At 39.8% G+C, this 15,469-nt stretch overlaps 1 protein-coding gene across 1 annotated transcript in view; it reads right to left on the reverse strand.

The window, feature by feature from the left end:
- LOC142064168 (ephrin type-B receptor 5) overlaps nt 1-15,469 on the reverse strand; it is a 315,634-nt gene that overhangs the window by 126,924 nt on the left and 173,241 nt on the right. The gene's annotated exons all lie outside the window — the stretch shown is intronic.

The raw sequence follows: 15,469 nt of genomic DNA on the forward strand, positions 1-15,469 counted from the left end.
CCAGGTGTGGTTTCTTCATGTGTATGGATGTGAGTGTGCAAACTTGGCCTAAATTTCTCTCATTTTGCCCTGCTAAGTGCATGCAATTGCAGCAGGGTAGTAAGTGGTCATCCAGGAAGGGAAGACCATCATTAGTGTTATTTTACAAGGGGAACTGAGATACAGAGAAGCAACGCATTGCAATAACTGGGGACTGGAGTCTGGACTCCTCTGGTTTGACACTTGTAGGATTCTTTTGTTTTCCCTTCTTTTTTTCAACACAGTCTTTCCCGCTCCCTTATTACAAGTGTATCTTTCTTCCATTGTTTTTCTCCTCCCTCATTTTCTTACTCATTTATATGGCCAGTTTTCCCACTTATATCTCAACACACTTCTTCACTGACTGTTGCCTGTCTTGCTTCCTCTCTTCCCATGCTGGTCCTGCTTCTCAGATTTGTTTTCCCTGAATTGCTGCACTTTGTTTGTTTCCTGGGTGCTGTGACAATGTCTCATTTTTCTTCCTCAATTTAATTGTTGCATGACAGACAGGAAAAAAGTGTCCAGTAGAGCAAAGAGACAGAAGGAGGGAAGAGGAAAGAGAAGCATGGCTCAGACACTCTCCAGGAAACAGTACTTCAATGGTCAGCCTGTCACAAGCTTTGGTTTGTTTTTTTTTCAAGAGGGACCTAGTGTCAGGTTGAGAGGAACTGATCACTTCAGAAAAGGTGCCAGATCTTAAAGTAAGCCACAACTCCAAAGATAGCAGATCAGGGTCAGAAGACATTGCCTTTTGCAGTGCACAGCCAGTCAGGTTTTTTTCAGGAGTTAGGGGGAGTGAATACTGACTTGCCACAGGACAATTTAAGGTGGTTTAGATATTGCTCTCTCAAGCAGTAGTCTCATTTTTAGAGTGAGTTGTGTGTTAGGAACACTTGATTCTTATTGCAGGTAGGATCTTCTAATAGTTTATATTCTCCTTAGAAAGTTTTAACTCTTGCCTCTAAGATTCTTACAAGACTTCTGGCTTCCTGGTTCTGCATTCTGAGGAAGCTTTGCTTGGACCAAAGTGCCTGCTTCCCTATGGTTCTATTTTAAGAAACCATGAGTTTCTGGGCAAAGAAATCTATTATAATACATCCCATTGAGTAATAGTAGGAGAGGTGGCATAAGAAAGGCTGCATCCACAGCAGCAAATGTGACTGTCTTCCAAAATGAATAACAGAACATTGTACAAGGCAAGTACAGAGTGCAATAAAATATTCATATAAGTTCATTGCTTATACAAATAAGAGAGTTCCTGCCTGAAAAAGGCTTTCTGAAATCTTTTACTTCAGAAATCACTTTCTCTTCACTCTCCTTCCTTTACATCTTCTTCCTTTTCTCCTTTCTTGTATATTTCTCTCATAAGTGTCATCCCAGATGCATTAATTTATCTTTTCAGGGCCATGATTGTAGTAATAGGCCTTAATGGCCTTTATCAGCCTCACCTGGAGCCTTCACATCCATCCTCTGCCCATTGGTCCAGGAGCTTCATTTAAGCTCAGCCTGGGTCTCTAGCCTCTCTTTGTGGTCTGTTTTATGTGTACCCATCATTTCTATCTCCATCACAGCTCTGCCTGGCCATGGACCCTGTTATTCTGGATCTGACCTACAAATTTTCCTCCTGGTTTGATCTTGAATATGGCTTATCACTATAAGCCTGGTAGTCACAGGACTGTGTCTGACCCTGGTTTCTTTCACTGGATGTGATCCTGACCCAAGCTTGCTGACTTACTCCTGGCTTGACTTTGAGCCTGCCCCATGATTATGAACTTATTAGATGGTATGTATTATTGACAGAATAACTATCCCTAACTATAACTACCTAACAGTCATTCCCAGGCCTGCCTTTCTTACCTTGCTCAGGGGTCATGGGGACTGGGCCCTGGCTGGTGAGGCCCCTGCCCTTCCAGCCTTGCTGAGCAAGTAATTGTGTGCTGGCTTCCTGTCCCTTAGAAAACAGCTGGATCTCACTGCTCCTTGAAAGTTAGCTTTGGCTTTCTTGAGCACTGGGGTGAACACTATGGACCTGGGCCTACAACTGAGCAAGGCTTATGATCCCTTCTGAGGATGGGATGATCCAGGCTTATGATCCCACCCAGCCTGAACCTGGGTGCTGCCCCAAGGATTTTGAGTTAAGCCTCTGATCTCCTGGCTGCCCAGCTTCTGGTGTTCCTCAAGGGCAATGTGGACCTTTCTTTTCAAGCTCACTGAGTCTCCAAAGCTCTTCATGGGCAACCTGATCCACACTCTGCCCCCATTTCCCAGGCTTTAAGCCCCCTATGTGCCATGCCCATTTCCCAGTTTCTCATCCCTTTCCTGGCTTGTTACCCTTGGAAATTGTGCTGTGGCATCCCATAGTAATTAAATCACTCTACAGCATGTCCCTTCTGAAATCAGACCTCCACAGGGTGTGAGGAGGACCTGCTGAGAGGGGAGGCTGCAGTCAGGACCATAAGTGAACTAAGAGGCCTTAATGGTCCTGACCAGACTGAACTTGTGCTTCCTCCTACATCCTCTGCCTCATTTAACCTAGGCAGCCCCCTAGGTTGTCTGACCCTGGTTACCATCACTGCGTCTAATCCTGACACTGACTGGCATTACTCTTTGAACTTGAACCTGTCTTATCATCATGGACTTCCCTGGTGATCTCTTGTCTGACCCTGACTACCATCCTCAGGCCTGTCCTGCTTGTCCTGCTCGGGGCTGTGGTGACTGGGCCCTGGCAGGTGAGGCCCCTGGCCTGCTGGCCTTGTTATCACACTCAGTTGCTGACTCCCTTAGGGACTGTCTGACCCCCACTGACCCTTCACACATATCTTTTCATTCCTCTTCTGCTTTTGGCTTTGCAACACTAAGCTTCTGTACCTATACTCCATCTCATTTTCTGCCTTTATTTGCTCTGCAAGCCTCTTCCTTCTCATCCTCTCACTTCAACCCATCTTTTCACCTGCTGATGGACTGTTTCCCGCTTGCTGTCCGTTCTTGGCTGTGTGAATCATGGTCTGGCTTTTCAGTGGTGTGAAGGCATTAGAGACGACTAGGCAGTAAGTGGCCAGGAACATAGCAACCAGATAGATGGTAAATCCCAGGGAAACTATCAGGGTTGGGTTACCCCCCATTCAATTCTCCTGTCCAGCACAAGAGACTTTTGTTCCTCACCCCTTTTCAGTTAATGGATTCAGGATTTCCCTAACACCACAGTCTTACTTGGGGCACATTGTGACGTCACTGGGCTCTTCTGACGTACAGAGGTGTCATAAGCTGTTAGGCAGAAACACTGTCGACTTTGCATCATGAGTAGCTAACAACACCCTAAAGCATGATAAGATGTGAAAGCTTTTGAGAATCAATAAAAGTATGTCTCTGCTCAAAGTTAAAAAGAGTTAGAACAAAAGGGTTAGCATCATAACAATAGGACACCACCTGATGTGAAAAATCACACTTAATCCCGAATATTTCCATAGCTCCTACTTACAACTGGTGCTCACAAGTAACTGATTGAAACCGGACAAAAAAATGTGTTATAAGACTGGTGCAAGTGGAGGGGTAAGGAAAATGTAATTACTTTCCCATTTCAGTGCTTAAACAATTATTAGCATTTTGTGTTGTTTGGGTCACAGCCTCTGTGAATAGAAATAAATTAAAAAAAAAAATCAGTAGAATGACAAGCATGTATTTTTAAATGTCCTCTAGATGGTGATCTAACAACAGCCATGTAGAAACAGCTCATCTTACAAAGTGCCTATTCTACAGGGATAAAAAATCTCATGCCTTATTAACCCTTGCCATTCACTTTGCCAGACCAAATTGCCCACTCTGAGTCTCTGTCCAGACTACATTTTAGGACTCTGATGATGACTTTCCACGATGTAGCCTGGGAGACAATTTTCTAATAATTTTTGAACTCACATTTAACTCCAGCTATCATTTCCTGCACCAAGTATCTTCCACACTTCCTGAATTTACATAAAGTTTTATGTTAATACTGCCTTTCCCTTTTCCTTTGTGGTTTTTTTTTTTCCTTTTATTTTTTACTATTTTAATGGTCTTTTTAGTCAAGATCTTCATGTTTTTTCAGAGATACCCGAAAATCTGTCTGGAATTTAGGCAAGTCAGGAATTTAGCATGTCAAATCAAGACAATAATTATCCCAGGCCTATGAAAGTCATACAGAAGTAAGCACATGCAAGGATACATACACTTTGATTTATAGACACCAGGATTTCCACACCAGTTGGTAGTCTTGGGTCATCTTCAGCTTGATGTCCAAAACATTAAAGGATTTTTTTCCAGCTAGCCTTCAAAAGATTTGACACTCAGTCCAGAAAGTGCTGGTTAGAACCACGTTTCAGGAACTTTGAAGATAAATTTTTCAGAAATATTCATTAAGTTGAATAGTTGACTATTACATGGCTGCATGAATTTCTTATATACTGTCTGCTACTGAATGGCATGTAATAAGAAGTGAGATCAATATGCTATATACTCTAACACAGGAGAAGGACAGAAGCTTCAACAGATCTCAAGAAAGAGTGCATCAGATGGAGTAAGAGGGAGTGGGACTCGAATGTGACATTTTCAGTCCTGCAGCGCTACTAGTAAAGCAACTTCAAGGGGCATGTTCCCTACAGAGATCTCTGGATCTAAAGCAATCTGTACCCAATTGAGTGTAAGATTGTATATCGAAGGTATTCTGCATTCCTCTCAGGGAATGTGGAATACTTTCAAGTCCTCACCCACACCTCCGAAACTCTTTAGTTAACCAAAGTGGGTAAGTAAATACATGCCAGATGTGGAAACTCATATTACTACTGAGGTCATGGTGACATATTCATTCTGGCATAAGTCCAGGATCCTGCCTCAGCAAGGGATCCTGCCATAGGATGCTTGATCCTACATCTTTTCCTGTACTGACATTATTGTTGGTGTGAGTGACTCAGTTAAGGAGGCATATTAGGTGACAAAAATATTTTAAATACAGGTTTTATTAGGTCACTTTTCTAATGGGTGAGTTTTGGATCCAGTTAACTGTGCAGTCACACAAATGTTAGTCTGTGGCTAGGCAGCGGAAACGCTGAGTCAAATTCAATAGAAGCCATGTCCCTAAAAAGAGACAGAGTGACTATGCAATCCTTGTTTGAGTTTAGAGAGTTCTGACTCTTCTTTTCCTTCATTTGTGGTTATGTATGTTCACCAGCAAAGAGTATGTGTAATGAAAATAGGAAAGGGATGTACTAAGATGAAATGTGAAATGAGAAGATTTAAGCTAATAGCAGTGCTCCTTAAACACAGTTCCATGTTTGAAGAGTTCATAAAATCAAAATGCAAAATTCTTTTTTAAAAAAAGAAAAAAATGGACAACAGAACCAGACTGTCTAGCAAATGGGTGTTTACTCAGTGTGGCTCACAGCAGTAGGATATTCAGCTGTCCATCTCAGACCTTGTATGCATTTTCCTCTGGAAGTTCCCTGTTACTATTTTGCATGTGTGGGTGCAAGTATGTATCAAAATTTCAATTTGTATGCACTCAGTACAAGAAAGAGCAAAATAAGGTTGAAAGAATTAAAGTAATATTGACATTTTCCCCACACCTCATGTCTATTCCCAGAATGAAATCGTACTTTCTCAGCCCCGTCACCCCATGTGGAGGCAAAGATAGCTCTACATTATACAAATCTATCTTCAATAGATTAATTAAACTGATTTGTTTAAGAAGTTGTTGGATATTGTGCCTAAGTTGAACATATTTTGAGCTGAGTCTTTTTGTGCTTGGACTCTCAGGGCTGTACACTAGTAGGTTAACATAATTTCCTGTTTCTGAAGAGGACTGACTTCCATTCAAAAATCTCACTCCACATGGCTCTGCCCTTTCCTGAAATCCTCATGGTCATTTCTGTTTATTGTCACACTGACTGCACTGGACAACAGATTCCTGCCTAAGGCTTTGCTTTTCTAACCAGACCAAGAGATATAGGTTCATTTCTGTAGCCAATGGAATGGATTCTTAGTCTAGTCCAAAGGACAGTCTTTGGACTTCTCTGAAGCAGAGGCTCCAAGGTAGAAAAGAACAGTGGATGTGTATTCCTCTGTCCATACAGTGGATCCAGAGTGGTGGGGAACAAGCAGCTATGAGAGAGATGAATAAACTGAAACAATTGGATGAACCAGGGTCATAGCAATAATTTATCTTTCTAGGGATTTTGACTCAGTATTTCATGTTTTCCTCTCCTAGCTAATTCTGTAACATGACCCAGTGTGAGGTGCAAAGACAATCAGAATATCCAAACCAGTACAGCACACTGGCCACTGCTGTCAGACTGGGGTGGGGGAGGGCGATAAGACAAACTAGTTAATGTATGCTTTCTCCCATCTCAGGTTGAAAGAGCTGATGCATTAAATCTAGTAAAGCAGCTCTCCGGTCCAGTGAAGCACAGGACAATTGGCAGCACCATGAAGGTTATCACTGTCTGCATCAAATGACTCTCCTATGTGAGGTCAAAACCCTACTGGATTTGTAATGAGGAGGTGGAGGAGGCTGTAAAGTCATTCCCAAGATGGAGCAGTGAGGGCCTTGAGGCAAAAAGAAGCCAATGAAGGGAAGAAAGGAAATAGGCCTAAAGATTATAATCAGTGAATTTCTGCATCCTACCCCAAGGCTGTATTCCTCAGAGAACAGGATAGTGCTGGGCAACTAAAAGCACATCCACTGGCTGATTTTGATGCCATGATCAGAACACAGATAGAGATCGAGAACTTGGTGATACTCCAGTCTGTAATGGGGGACTCCAGAACATGAATGAGAGCAGATCCCCTTGGGAGTGTCCAGAACTACGAAAGCCAGGGAATAGGGTAGAGATGAATGGCACAAACTGAATTGTGTGAAGATACCAGGAGAGAAATAATGGGAGAGATGCAGAGCAGAGCAGAGGGAATTGACAGAGGTTTTTGAGACCATAGGGTGAAAGTTACTGGGCAGCTGCAAGACAGCAATGATGGATTTTGGAAGTTCTGGGTCTGAGATGAGTGAACTGCTGCAGATCAGATCACACACAGTTGTGAGTGGAGGTATGTGGTGAAGTGAGTGCAGACAGTTCTATATTGTATCTACTGATATGTTATTGCAAGGAGTCAAAAAGCACACTGCAAATTCTGAGAAACTATTTACTCTCTGGCAGACAGTTCTTTTCATTTTTCTGTCATGCTTATCATCAGAATGGTAAGTAGTCTGCTGGAATATCTTTTTCATGACTGTCAAATGCATTACACAGCAAGGCACTCTCCCTCTTTGCTTTCTCATGCAGAATTCACAGCTTCTAAGGTAATCAGTACTTAGAAAACTTAGGGGGGTGAAAAAAAGCAGAGACCTGTCTGGAGTTTCAAAATGTGGCCATTTTTCACCGCTAATATTGGAACCTAAAAATGGTTCTTCTAACAGCAGGTACCAGCAATTAGGTGGTATCACCCCATGCAGAAGATGAAGATAACATCCTTATCCCAGAGGTTTCATCTATCTCACCATGACACAGTAACAAGAAATGAAAAGCTCCTGAGCTGGGAATGTTGGTGACAGTGGCTGATGGTTAAAAAACCAGAGTGAATTGGATTTCCACTGAAGCATGGGCTGTATTGCCACATTCTCTTCTCATTCCTTGCTTGTGCCCCTTCTGTTTTCATCTGATCTTGTCTTGATTGCTATTAATTATTTAAAATAATAACATTGTAATCATACTCAAGTTACATAGTGTGAATTTTGGAAAAGGAAATCAGACTGTCTACACAGCTTCAGACTTGGGTCTGCCTCTTATAGTGGTAACAACTTTGAAAGTTATATAGCATTTATAATACATACTGAAGAAAAGTTGTCTGGAGATTATAGAAGATGCTAAGTCAAAAGTGACTTGGGGACTTAGAAATGTGTTAAAAAGATATTCAGATATTTGGACTTAGGATTTTAAATGCTTAAGGCAAATGGTGGGCTGTAGGGCCCTAAGTCATCTCACTGAAATTTACATATTTAATTGTTAGTTGTTCAAACTTGTATTAAACCATAGCAAGAGAAAGAGTCACCTCCAGGAGACAATCCTTCCCAACCAGCTCAAACAGCTGTACTAGGACAAGATAAGTTATCTCATACACTAACTCAGACTTAATTAATTTTTAAATATCTAGATTTAAGTGAGATAAGCACCCCTGCTTTTAATTTTGAAGAAAGTTAATTCAGATAAAAAAGTATGTTCACAAATGGGAGCTCCTAAATCAAACTACTTCACTGCCAGGCCCCTTCTTTTAAATGCCTGAAGAACTTGATGCCTTCAGCAGCAGCAGAGGAGTCAGGGTAGCCTAGGGAGAAGCAGCTTTAACTGTTGAAGTACTTTTCTCTCTGGCCTGTCAAGCCTCACATTATTTATCCAAATATCTTTATGGCAATCATCAACCACTTCCCTATGCATTCAGTAAATATTGGAATCTCCTTTACAACAGTCTTACTATGTTGTTTTAAAGCATTCTTATGTTTTTCTCTAATTTAATTCAGGCTACCCTGGCCAAATTTAGACACAAGATAAAATATAAATGACTTCAAAAGAGTTTCAGCTTCTTCTAATTATTAGTTCAGAAAGTCACAGTTGTTAAGCAAGTTCTTAAGAAAATTAATAAACTATCTTTAAGATTATAAGAAACATATGGGAAATTTTGTTTGCCTTCTGCTTTCTGAAGATGCTTGGTTAATATTTTCAGGATTCTTTTTTTAGTAATGAAACATAGGAAGTAACTTTTTAAAAAGCTGGCAAAATTCAGGGACTCAGTCTAGTATGCACTGTAGGCTTCAAAGGTCTTTCTGCAGAAGGCATTGTAGTGCTTGTGCAATGCATGTTATGTTCTTTTCCCATGGAATCTGCATATAGCCATCCCTCTGTTTTTTATTCAGTTTTCATAATGTAGATATTAATATTTTTCTGCATTTGTGAAGTGATCTAAGGCCATGAAGGAAAAGATGCAATTTCGTTATTATTTAATTAAAACAATAAGTACAATTAGTCATTACTGTTTAATAAATTAATACATATTATTATGGTAATAGAATGAGGTCCTCAAATGGGTGGAGGCTAAAAATGCCCGGGGTTCTTACAAATCAGAATGTAAGGCAATTCTCCCTGTGCTTATCAAAAGTACAAAGAGGAATGGTATACCTACCGTGGGAATGCAAAAGTCATTAGGTGCATTGTCAGGGCCTTGAATTCCTTTCTCCCTAGGCAAAACATCAGTGACATTGTTCTGACATGCTTTCTTTATGAATGGGCAATTATACAGTGTTCTGTCTTAATTTCTCTTGAACCTGTTCCAGAGTTGACCACATGATGTAAGTATTCAGTAGGTAAGGTACACAAATCACTGCTGCAGTCTCCTTCCAGGCTGTAATTTGATTTGGGGTAAATGAGGGCAATTCAGTGATAAGATGGAGATCCAAGATAATTAGGTAGTTTGTAAGAAAGACTGTGGTAGTTCACTGCTGTCAGAGGTGTTACTATGAACTGCCCCTGAAGCTGCATAATCTGTGTCATGAAATATATTTCAGTCACTCTTGTTAGCAAGGAAGAACATTTAATATTAAAATAACTAAATACATAATTCTGTGTTTAAACAATTAAATTATTACTAAGAAAATTAGTATTATTTCATGCTTACTATACTAATTATGTTTGCTAAGTAGCCATGGAACGCTGTACGCTAAGCTCAGTGGCTTTCACTTCTTAATTTCCCAGGGGATAGACATCATTCCAGCTTCTCTTTGTTCAGAGAAGTTTAATTCTTCCAATCGCACTGTTCCTTCTTCAGCCTGGGTTTGCAATACTGACTTGCTATAACGGAATAGGCACTTGTAAGAGATTGCGCTGCCCCTTTAAATGTAACTGTATACGGATTTTGAAAAGAAGTCAGTTGTAAAATAGCAATGGCTTCATTTGAAGCCAAGATCTTGCTTAAGTAGTATCTGCATGTGTATTAGCTAAGTGGGAGTATTACAAATAGTCTTCAAGGTGTCTGACGTAGTACTGTAGTTGCACAATACAGTACTCTAGAAGTTTTAGAGTGCTTTCTTTTCTTTGCTTTCAGCTTGCTGAAACAAAACCAGTCAACCCAAAATTGAATGTTTCAATGTTATATATTGGTAAATTATTTGAGTTGTGTAACCAGGGTTTTCTGGAGAGGGAGAGAGAAGTGTTTGTGTCCCACTGTGAAGCATTTGGACTGAGAGGACTGTGTCACAGAACACACTGGGCAAGTAATGGCTGCAGCTGCAAAGATACATTTGCATTATCTACATCTCCTGTAATGTGCTTGACCTTCTCTTTTCCTACTGGATAAAGCTCTTTTAAACCTAGGGACTTTCCTTTTACAGGTATTACTTCCAAAATGGGAATACATTCATACTACCAACAACAGACATTTCCTGTTTACAATGCAAGCGAACGTGTTCTGAAAGTGTAGTTGTGGCAGAAGTACTCCCTAGTACCATAATACTGTCATGCTTTGTAGAATTGCAACAGAGGGCAGAAGCTGCTGGAATGTACACCCTTCCCATAATATTCTCAATAATGTGATGCCCAATCTGTAATCTGATCTCTATGTTTTGGAATGTGGACTGTGCCCACGACCGCAGCACCTGAGCTCAGCTTCCTATTGAGTTTCTGTGTGTGTCTTGCAGTCTAGCCCTGGGAAACAAATAGCAGAAGTTGTTTTGAAGATTTTTGTTGTTGTTGTTGTTCCTTCTTTCCAAAGATAGCAGATTCACAAGTGTTTTTGTGAAGATTAACCCCAAAGGTGGGGAAGTTCAAATGCCGTATGTTTAGTAACTTATGTGACTGCCTTCTGAGTTTCTTTTCACGTGAAATGACATAGATAAAAGGTATATTCTTAGGGTTTTCTCCCCATGACTTCCTAGTAATGGCTTGGAATGTTTGCTATTTCTACATAACATAATATGTTATTAATATAAAATATTTTATATAGTTTCATAGGAAAGGATAATATTACATAGAGCATAGGCAATATTAACTGACACAAAAGATTAAATGGTAGAAATTATATTTGCTTCCTGATAGTGAGAAGTATTCTTAAAATTGCAAAATGATCTTTTATTAGCCCTATGCTAAGTTACTCTTGGTTTTTAAAGACATTTGTTCAAGGTTTCAATGTATATCACTCCTCTGCTGTGGAAAAACTGACCATTTGAATTAATTAGTGTTAAATTATCTTATAATTTATTATGAGATTATAATTTCTCTATTTATTATTAAAAAATATATCTCCCACAGGTAATGTAAAAAGGCAACAGTAGCTGAACAACTGCTCCAATTCATAGAGTCATCACCGATATACCTTTTTGAAACACTCACTGTATGGCAGCACGTGAACTAAAAATGCACCTAAGAGTTTGTGTTGATCGTACCATGGCAAAGAAATCAATTTAAGTAGTTTCAGACATATCTGCAGTAGCTGAAGGAACTGCCAGTTCAGTTAAGAAGTTTAATAATACAGTTTAAATTTATATTGTCAGTATTGTTCCTTCCAATTTTTTTTAGAATAAGTAACTATTAGTCCTCAACTTTTCCTTGACAATAATATACATTTTTCAAAGGCACTTTTAACTGAAAATGTTATGGAGCTAAAAGTGTCCATGAAATAGTTGCAGAGCTGCAAAGCACTCATGGGTCTGCAAATCAGCAGTGTTTTGTGAAGTGTGGAAATGAGCTGTCAAAATAATTCCTACAGGTTTTATAATCATTACGATATTGATTATATGTACATGCTTCCCATACTTGAAGTTCGGATTATATTCTTTCTGAAAAAGAAACAGTTATCAGAGTTTTCTTACTGGATGGTGGAAACGAAAATGTCTCAGACTGTTGGGAAAAGGAAATTTCCAAATGAGGAAAGATTAAAAACACTACACAGCCTCAAGAAGTAAAGAGCAAGAGGTAACAATACACTTTTTAAGGACTGAAACCAAAACAATAAACCAATGATCTGGTCTGTAATAGAAATAACCAGTTTTCAAATAAAGTTTGTATATGGCATCATGTGAAAACATATTGGGAGTCAATATTTATAGTTGACTTCAGAAGGAATTTCAGAGGTAGAGATGGCTTTAATACCTAACAATTTTCCTTGGAAATCCCACATACAGGAGAAGCCAAATGGAATAAATGTATTCAGTTAGTGTTTCTTTTTCAGTAAACTTGGTGACTCCAAAGGGCAAATTATGGAAAAATGCCGTGGGTGCACAGGGGATGTTCAGGTGGAAAAATACTTTGTGGTCTTTTCCCCAGGGTTTGGATGAAGGTCACCCAGATACGGTGTTCTTACAGCAGTTCTAGAGACATGACCTCTGATCTTACAGGCTTAAAATCAGAAGATGGGTAAAGGCTTGGACCCTAATGCTGGTTGCTCTGCTGTATAAATGGGAAAGCTTTAGCTGATCTGATTTAGTGTTTTTGAAGGCCCCACTCTAAGTGAGGGGTTACACTGCATACCTCAAGAGGTCTCTTCCCAAAAAATGTGATGCTGTCATTTTATTTTTTTGAAGAATGGTGGCCTTGAACCTCCAGCAACTTGACTCTGAAATCATGAGGAGCAGAAGAGAAGTTTCTTCCTTCTAACTATAAATGGAAAGATTGTATATGATTCAAGAGGTACCAGATTAAGAAGCAGAATGGTTCATAGGGGACTCTTGTGTGCAGAGAAAGCTAAAAGGGTCTTTGTTGAAGCAGGTTTACCCTGAAGTTTGTAGGACTGAGATACCGGAGCTAGCTCTAAATCAGCTAGCTTGGTTAGTGGCAACAATATCAGTTTACACTGAATTCTGAGCTGCTCTGGCTGTTTGGTGGCAGGTTTTCATCCAAAACCCTTTAGCTAATACACAGAGATAACATGGTGACTACAGCATGGTTATACCCTTGTTGTGTACATATTCCCAATAGGTCAAGGTTAAAATTATTTGGTAGAGGGTACATCCTTGGAAGACAGCTGTTTTCCAGGTGTTATGAAAGGCAAAATCTTCTTTTGTCCCTGCAAATTGAGATCTTGCAAGTTTATTTTAGCAAAACTCAAATCCTCCAAACCTCATACATTTCAGTGCAGAAAATAATTTAAAAATTAATACTAGAAAGTGAATTTTCTCTTGTTTCTTAAGGTCAGCCTTAAAAATTATTTTTTTCAGCAGAAGTAAGGGATACATCTTTAGCTCTTTGGTACTTTTAAGTACGATTTTTTTGTTTAGTTATAACAACTCATGACTATATCACAAATTGAAGTGTGTTTGTAAGCAGTATTTAGGTCTCAGCAAGTGCTGAAAATACAAATAGAGCTGGTTCACACAAAAAACCCTGAAGGATAACAGAGTCACACTTATTGGATAGTTGTTTATCTCCAGTATCTGCTTTGGCTAATGCTTGAGGAAGATGACAGCGATGTAATTTTGATGGCTGTACAGCTCTAGCATCCACTAACATCAGCGAACAGGTAATGATCAGATACAGGAAGTTCATGTGTTAACTAACAAAATGTAAGTTTTAAAGAATTGTCAGATTTTTAGTTCTTAAAAGCACTTCTATAGATTCATAGCCATTAAAAAGGCTGTACTCTCTTCTTGCTCAAAGCAGTGCCAACATCAAAACCAGATCAGTTTGCTCAGAATCTTGTTCAACTGAGTTTTGAAAAGCTCAAAGAATGAGGATTTCAGAGCCTCTCTTGACAACCTATTCCACTGCTAAACCACCCTCACTGCAGTGTTTGAAATTTGTTGCCTTTTGCCCTTAGTACCTCTGAAAAGAGTCTGGCTCTATCTTCTCTATGACCCTGTTTAAGGTAATTAGACACTGCAATTAGACCTGTGCCTTCCCCTCGCCTCACCCTCCCCCTTAGCTATCTCTGCAATAACAAACTCAGCTCCCTCAGCCTCTCCTCCAACAGTGTTGTTCATCTTAGTGGCCCTCTGTTTGACATGCTGCAGCTTGCCAGTATCTCTCCTGCACTGGATAGTGCACTGGAGGCAGTCTCTTATATGCAGCATAACCCCTCTGAAATGGAAGGGAATAATAATTTCTCTTGACGTACTGCCTACACTGTGACTAATGCAGTCTAGCATGTGGCTGGCCTTCATTACTGCAAGGGCACACTGCTGACTTATGTTCAACTTGCAGACTTTTTTCTGCAGAGTTGCTCCACAGCCAATCTTTCGCTAGTGTGTTCTGACATAAAGTGGTTTTTCTATGCCAGACCAAGGACTGGATATTTGTCTTTGCTGAACTCTGTGAGCTTCCTGTTGGCCTGTTACTTCATTTTATCAAGTAGTCTCTGAATGGTAGCCCTGCCCTCCAGCATAGCAACCACTCCCCACATTTTGGTGTCATCTGAAAACTTATCAAAGGTGTCCTTTGTACTTTGAGTGTATTTGGGATACTATTAACGATGTGAATGAATTTTCATCACTCCAACAGAGGGCAGTCAATCTCTGCTAATCAACACCCAGGGCACAGAAAAATTTCAAAACATACATACCATCCCTACCCCAGCTCTTGTTGTGTTTCACAGATAAGTAGGTTAAAAAGTAGGACACCCAGTATGGACAGCATTGGGAAAAACTGAACTAAAATATGCATTTATGTTTGTTATTTAATTGTTGTGCATTGCGTTGAGCTTGTGTTTAGTAATAGTGGATGTACTGGACACAGTACTGCTCTAGGTGTATCTGCTCAAACAGGGCAGTTGGACAAGATGATCTCCAGAGGTCCCTTCCAGCCCCTACCATTCTGTGATTCTGTACAGTGACTGTACCTCCATATTGGGACATAAGGACATAAGGACTGAATCAGGGAGAAGTGAGGTTACTACTGAGTAATTTCCTAATGCCATTTTATGTTACCTAATCTGTGGTGCTTTGTTAACTTGTGATTTTTTGTCACGTTACCTATACTCCCTTCAGCAGCAGGAGTGATATTTTTGTTGCTCACTCGAGGAAAAAGTGTCCTTTTGGATCATCTAAAGAACAAAGAAAGAAATCCTTGGTTAAGATGTAGTTTAAGGAAGATTTTTACATATTTAATTGTTTGGTCCATGGTCACTGACAGTAAGAGACTTCAGGGAGGCTATAAATGAGCCTCTGCCTGGAAAATGTCATGATTTACACTTGCAAAGGGAAACATAACTTTTTATTTCAAGTTCTAGTCTCAGAAACCCTCAGAAAGATAGAATGTTTGCTCTAATAGTTTGTTTTCTAAATGTCTGTCCTATTCAGAGTTATGTACATCAATGGAACTTTCTCCTTAAGAACCTAGTTAGTAGTCATTGCAAACCTCTGTTTCATATGCTTCAGTAGACTCTTCATAATAGAAAAGTTCAATGCTTCCTGACAAAAAAAACCCCAAACAAAACCCAAACAAAAACCCCACCA

The sequence above is a fragment of the Phalacrocorax aristotelis genome, chromosome 1 (assembly GCF_949628215.1).
Source record: "Phalacrocorax aristotelis chromosome 1, bGulAri2.1, whole genome shotgun sequence".
Taxonomy (NCBI): Eukaryota; Metazoa; Chordata; class Aves; order Suliformes; family Phalacrocoracidae; genus Phalacrocorax; species Phalacrocorax aristotelis.